The sequence below is a fragment of the Haemaphysalis longicornis genome, unplaced genomic scaffold (genome assembly GCF_048455015.1).
Source record: "Haemaphysalis longicornis isolate Haplotype H1 unplaced genomic scaffold, Haemaphysalis longicornis Haplotype H1 scaffold_20, whole genome shotgun sequence".
NCBI classification, from domain to species: Eukaryota; Metazoa; Arthropoda; class Arachnida; order Ixodida; family Ixodidae; genus Haemaphysalis; species Haemaphysalis longicornis.
The window spans coordinates 1,243,706-1,250,705 of record NW_027526296.1 but is presented as its reverse complement, the minus strand read 5'-3'; the positions used below and the strand labels follow the sequence as shown (position 1 = coordinate 1,250,705).

At 49.0% G+C, this 7,000-nt stretch overlaps 1 protein-coding gene across 3 annotated transcripts in view; it reads left to right on the top strand.

Moving 5' to 3' along the window:
- Positions 1 to 7,000, top strand: part of LOC144172289 (uncharacterized) — a 269,808-nt gene that overhangs the window by 180,666 nt on the left and 82,142 nt on the right. The window lies entirely within an intron of this gene.

Sequence of the window (7,000 nt, the reverse complement as noted above, 5' to 3'; positions counted from 1 at the left end):
TGTGTGGCCGGTGATCCCGTTCTCGTTGCCTCCACTCGTCGTCGGGGTCGCCCGAGATAATTAGCGGCGATTACTTGTCCGCCGGGGCGGGGACTCCGTTATTTGCCGCCTGCACGCGATGCAAACGAGCTGCTGCTGTGCAGCAGGTTGAAAGCAAGAGCTGCGAGTCTGTGCGAGCGGTGCGCGGAAGGAGGCGGCCGTTGACCTGCACGTTCCGAATTCTTGCGCTGGCCGGCCGGCACTCAAGTGGAGGAAGGCTCGGCCGCCAGTGAAACTTACGGCCACTTCGCTCTCGTTACTCAAGGTGCCGCGCCGCGCTTGACGCCGAAGGTAGGCGAGCGGCATGTGCAAAGCGGGGTATGCGCAGGTCGCCGAAGCTTTTATCCCCCTCTACCTGCATTTTTTAACAGCGAAGCTGTTTAGCAAATCGTGATTTCTGGTGTCCGCAGTGACAAATATCAAGAAATTGCCGAGCGCGCGCACGTGAGCGCAGGCCTCGCGGTGACCGCCTAGCGTCCCCGGCGCGCGTTTCCAAGCCAAGCATACACACTTGCGGAGGTTGACCAAAATTGACCAAAAAACAAAACAAAGAAAAAAAAACCCTCCAGGGCTCGCTGCAATCGTACACTTGCTCGAAACGAGAAAGACACGTCCTAGCCCCCTCCAAGGTAATGTCCAATGATTGTCACTTCCAGAAGAATAAAGGAAGCACTCGTTTATAGCAATAATGATGGAAAGAAGGGTTGTTTCGGCAGAGAAGAAGCAAATCGGCTGCAATCGAGGACTCCAACCGTCGTGAAGGTCGTGAAGGTTGCGTACAGCTTCGCCACCTTCAAGTCTTTCGCGTTAGTGTGAGCTTCCTTTTTTTTTTTTTTTTTTTGCTGCTGTAGCTATTTGAGGGAGCGTCGGAGAAGTTAAGCGTCACTGTTGTTCGCCCGTTTGGCGAAGAATTAAAGGGACTACGCAACACTTCAGGTGAACGCGTCCACTCTTTTTCTCACGTCCAGTAGCACTGCGAAACCTAGTTGCCACCAGCGCTGAGCGACATTGCGTGATTCGCTCGTCGCACTTTCCGGTTCTGTTTGCTTTTATGGCTGCTTTTGGAGGGGCTATCGAATTCGTTTATTGCTGCGACTGCAAAAAAGCCAGCCAATAGCAACTGCACCGCTGTAATGACGTAATTTAAACGCTTCAAGAACTCCAAGACCGGGAAAGAGAAAAAAAAAATATTTACAGCAAGTTTTTAAGTTATCTGATGGGCATTGACCAAACATTTCTGGCTGATGTAACGAGACCCCGTATTCTAAGTACGGGTTGTTTGTTGACTACGTTCTGGAAGTATTAAGGTTTTAGAAAAAGAGTTGAAAAGAGTTTTGCAGGGTCCCTTTAAGTCCGAGGACGCGTAAGCACTTCTGCGTTGTGAATGCGAAAACAGATATGTCCAGCTGAACGCCTGAGGCGCCTGCTATCGCCTCACGTTGTCTAATCGCTTTACAACGTACATGCCGTTTGAGACGCTTTGCTTTGAGATCCTCCGGAATGCCTACGTCGATCGTTTTCATTCATTATCTTTTGTTGTAACGCGCTTGATTGTCTGGCTGTATGGCCGATTGCACGCAAAATCACCGAGCGTCTATAGGTGCAATCAGTTTTGAGTTTACGCTTGGTGCCCGTGAGATCTCGAGAGTGCGCACTTAAAGAGAGAGAAAAAAATGAACATGCTCAAATACTACCAAGACGTCCTACTTATGTGTGAATCCTGTGTGGGTGGCAATGTGCTACCAATACAAAATTAAAAGAACTCCACGCGCGAAGGGTTACTCGGGTGGCCTCTTTGCGAATGTTGGTGGCGTAGTTTATAAAAACTTTACTCTCACTGCCTAAACGAAGTTGAGAGAAGCGCAAAAGCTTTCTCGCACCAAAACTGTGTCTGAAGTGCGTTCAACCTTTGCTGAAAGTGCATATCTATTGTCAAAGACCCAAATCGCAAACCAAGACCGAAACCATGCGGCGATTTTTCGCGCACCAAGTCAACGCAACTACGAAAGATCTAAATGCATACCCGTACGTGGTTTATGACATAATACTATTGATGGATGCATCATCGATGCGGGTGTTGTCTTAAATACGGATGTACACGGATGCGTCGTTTATGAGTTATAGGTAAACTATTGTACGCCTCTTCATGATCGATGCGTGTAGTGTCTTATCTAGAAGCGTTCCTTTTTGGCGACTTTCGAGTAACCTTTTTGACACAAGGGGGAGCCCGGTTTTACGCACGTGCCGTGTGTCCAGATACCTTATCAGAGCTTTTCGGTCGACCAACCGGTATATGGGGAAATGCATTAGTTTTTTTACAGGACGCCATCGGTCCCACTGAAAGCTTTCGCCTTAAAAAAGAAATAATACAGGGGCCCAGAAAAGGCATTTGAAGGTAAGCTCACTGTGCGGATAGTACGGCGCCCGTAAAGTGTGCGGCTTTCTTATTGAGGTGGTGTTGATACCACGTGACGGCGCGCGTAGCTCTGTGCTCGTGTGCCTGCCTCGCGCCCGCACCGTTTGTGCCTGCTTTATTGAGCGTCGATCATCGATGCCGGGAAAAGCCAGCTGTGCCTCGGCGGCTGCGGTGACCCCAAAAGACGGAGAGCTGCCGGCGCCAAGCAGCCTTGATTGGGACACAAATCATCGCCTGAGCAGGAAACGGAGACCGGCAGGCGACAAGTCCCGCTTGATGGGGAGGGAGCTAACCACAGGCGGCAAGGCCGCGTAGTCAAGTGAGGGGCTGGATCGGCTAGCACCGCACTGGGCGTACGGGGCGGCAGATTGGATTTGCAGCACTTAACCCGCGTCCTTGGCGATGCGTTATGGTTAGCATGCAGCATTACCGAACCTTTGTGCTTGATAAACGCATGCGGTATCGCACTACATGCCTGAATGCGTTTGGCGTTGGTTTTTTGCTCTTGTAACCTCCGCAATTCTGAAGTGTCTATTGCTGTACGTGTCTAAGTTAGTACCGCGGAGAAGTAATAACGGGGTTTTCAAGGTACCGTCGATTTCCTCCCATTTTTTTCCCCCTCCTCTGCGTCCGAAGTTGAAACATATTTTGTGCTTAAATGAGCGCGTATACCCGAACGGACAGATTCCTGAGGTCGCGGAGTGACGTCCGCTGCTCACGCGGTCGCGATCAGGAATTAGCAACGACATCTAAGTAAATGAGGCCAATTGTGTAATGGTAAGGTGCGCAGCGGATACTACCAATTCGGACACCACCTGGCAACTATTCGCGAATTAAATGGTAATCAGGATATTTCGTTTCGAAAATTACTAAAAGCAAGGGTGCTTCGCGTCTTCGTGCACTGGTGGTTATATTGTATACGGCAATTAGGTATACGGCAAGTAGACCGTCAGCGCCGTCCGTTTCTGTACGCGGGTATACAAGTTAAAATCGGAAAACGTTCGAGTAACAGTACTCCGCCAAATGACGGACTGGTGCTGTCAACGCGCGCGTCTGTTATGAAAGCAGATAGCGTTTTATGGCTGACATCGACTGCTTTCAAATACGATAGTCTTTCTTGGGCTACATTAACGGGAAAATTTTGCTCTGTCTGTCTGTCTGTCTGTGTCTGTCTGTCTGTCTGTTTGTCTGTCTGTCTGTCTGTCTGTCTGCCCCTCGAATCAGCCAGCCGGCCAAAGTGAAACAAAAGCTGCGCAATAGGGTTATATACCCGCAGCCAAATCTAAACGTCTCATTCCGGTGTCAATATTCATACTTGTCAACACTATTGAACAAGAACAGGACATTACGCAAATATGAGGCATAAAATCAATACACAAGTGATATTTGCAGTGTTTTTTTTTAACGAAAACCTCATGGATGCTTGTTTTGCAATAGCACTTGAGATATTACATCCACTGCAGAAAAAAAATAGTAGTGGCTTAGCTCTGCTACGCCAGGATATACCTAGCGTGAGCTAAGGTCCAGCAATCCAGTCCAATCCAGTCCAGTCCTATTCAGTCACTGCTGCTCGCGCATGCTCAGCACGGCTCTTCACGAGCCACGCGAAACGGCTATCAAGCGGCTCCGGTGCAGCGTCAGGCTTGACTATTGCACAATAGAGGCGCACACCTGGGCACGCGCCGGCGTCAATGCGTCTGCCGCGGCTATGACGCAACACAATCCACTTTAATCCGATCCAATCCAATCCAATGTCCCTCGCGCTTGCGCAGTACGGCCCTTCACGGCACACGCGAAACTGCTCAACCTCGTCCAGTGTAGCTTAACGCTACAAAAAATCACTTTGTCGCCTGCTGTTGCCCGCGCCACCGTAGCTTCTGGCGGCATTTGAATAAATCAAACGGCAACAGTTACGAAAGGTTCCGCTAGATAGGTTCCACGTTCCGCTTGGAACGCGCGTGGAGTAGGGCAATGTGGTTCTGACAACCACACGGAGCGTTTTGCTCGCGGCTGGCGTCCGTCGGCGTCTCCTACCGGCGACGTAAAATGGACGTTGGAGAGGACCAAATTCAAAAAAAGAAAGAGCCAATATGACCAATCAGGCAGTTCTTAGCTAACAAATAAATCTGGCAGATGTTGGTGGGGTAAATCGTGCTTTCCAACGTTCTTCGCGTTGCCGCCAGACGCGAGCAAAACCGCGAGGTTGCCGCTTAATTAAGGAGCCATGAAGAGAAAATACAACTTCGTTTAATTTGAAGGAACTAGGATTCAGTATCTCACTCAGCTCCATTACAGCCACTAAAGATGGTTTTTTAACGAAAAAAAAAAGCAATAAGTATTTAAAAGTTTAAAACTTTTGCGCCACAGTGACGTGTTGTGAGCAAGAATAACGTCATACGGGCCAACAATGAAACATAATTTTCAGTGCGTTAACTGCTGGTTAGCATTCAAGTGATGCGGTCAGATGGAAGTAGAGGCCCCATTACAGACGTTCAGTCATGTCTCGTCGCGACAGGTCAGTTAGGCGGCCGACAATCACACAAACAAGGTTCCGTGACGTCATAGAAAAGTTGCGGGAAATTGGCTAGGGGGTCGCGACTGCTTCACACGTTTTCTTTAATATCTCCGTTACTTGTTCGAAGATTGCGATAATATTGGTATCATTGTTATCGGGACTAAGCAGTCTTTCTAATAAACCCAACTTGTATTTTGTCTTCATGGCTCCTTTAATCGTTGAAGTAGGGCGCCTCGATTCACGTGCGTCTCCGCCGTACGGCAGCGCTAGCATCGAGGCACCCGGCCTGGAGCAGTAAACCGGGGTAAATTTAAATTTACTTCAGTAAACCTCTAGCCGTAAACAGCGTGAGAGGTAAGCGGGAAAGCAAAGGGTGGCATTTCCTTACAAATGTCGATGAAATACTACATCGCACTTCGTCCAGACCAGATACGCGGCTACCTTTTTTTTCTGGCGTAGTCCTTTTTTTTTTTTTTTTGACGCTGCGGCAGTAATTTATAAGCAGACTAAGTAAGTGCGAAAAAGATCACGGAAGCGACTCGTGTCACGTTCAAAACACTCGCAGTAACGCACTCTTTTCGTTGTGCCCGAGTATAGTTTTCTCCCTGTTCTGTCTTTATTTGCTACACGACGAAGTGGCGTTGATAGGCCTTACTCAGGTCAATTGAGCTCTTGCTCCTCGCTTCATTGTTGTCGTTGTCTTTATCGTCTCCTCACTGTATAAGTGCTCATTGCTCCGAGGTTCGTGAATCTAAAAACCAAGTTCAACCAAGCGCTTGCGGGAAGGTTAACAAGGCTTAACACGAGTCTGCTCAGAGGGGGACGCAGGCGTCAGTCACGTGATGCGTCAATTCTTTTCATACAAAAAAACTGATCATTCGCGCTTATTGTGCGAGCAATGGCCCGAATAGATTCGGAATAGGCGCCGATAGAAAGTCTTTAGGTTGGTTAAAATGCCTAGTGGTTCTACGTCCCCCTGTGTGACGCACTGTGAGTGTAATCGGCTACACACGACGGGGGGACACCTCGCTTCATCTCCATCTTTGTCTGTTTGCTACTTTTTTGTTTAGGTTTCTGTGCAGGCGGCTACATGCGTTTGATTTCCGTTATCGGCGAGACGTCTCCCTCCTTTGTACTAAGTGACGCGTCGCCGCTGTGATTTCCGCCATTTGCGGGTCTTCCCAAACAATCAAAGTCGGCCACTTAAGGGTCCATAGAAGGTCGCACGCGGTCAATAACCTCATCCGCTGTTTCTTGTCCCGCCTGTAGTGCTGGTTGTTAGACCTATTGCCGCCGCTGTTTATTGACTGACCGAAAATTGGTTCCACGGTGCGAAGGGAGAGGACGAATAGAATACCGCGGAAAACAAGCTAGCGCTCAGCCAGGAGCGACAGGGCCATCCAAGAGTGATGTTTCCTTTCTCTTCAAGTTTAGATGGCGTCTTCTACACGCTTGGCGTCAATCACAGCACTTATGACAGCCGAGGCGGCTAATAATAATCGAATGTCCCTGGTCATATCGTGTGTAGACGATTAAACGCACAGTGCATCACACGGGAGGATGTAGAACCACTGGGCGTTTAGACAACCTAAAGACTTTCTATCGGCGCCTATTCCGAATCCATCTGGGTCATTAGTCGCACAATAAGCGTGAATCATCAGTGTTATGTATGAAAAGAAATCGTCTATGTCGTGTTTAGCCTTAACCCGAGGCTTGTCTCCTGTCAGTACAGGTCATTTTTTAAGAGTGAAGGGCGAGTGTCATCAAGTCTAGGGCGCACTAGGCGCCCTAGCTACAGCTGCGCTATTAAGCACGCTGTAGTGAAGATCCGCGTATTTGTTCAACGTGCCAAGATATCGCGACACCCGGGCGTTTTCGTTTCTCGCCTCGCCAGAAAAACGTCCGCCGCGGCTGGGGTTGAACCCGCGCCTTTGAAACCAGCAGCGTCGACTAGATGTGCCGATCTCTAACCAAACCACTCTTATTAAACAAATATTCGCGTATCACTCGTTTGTCACACACATTAAACG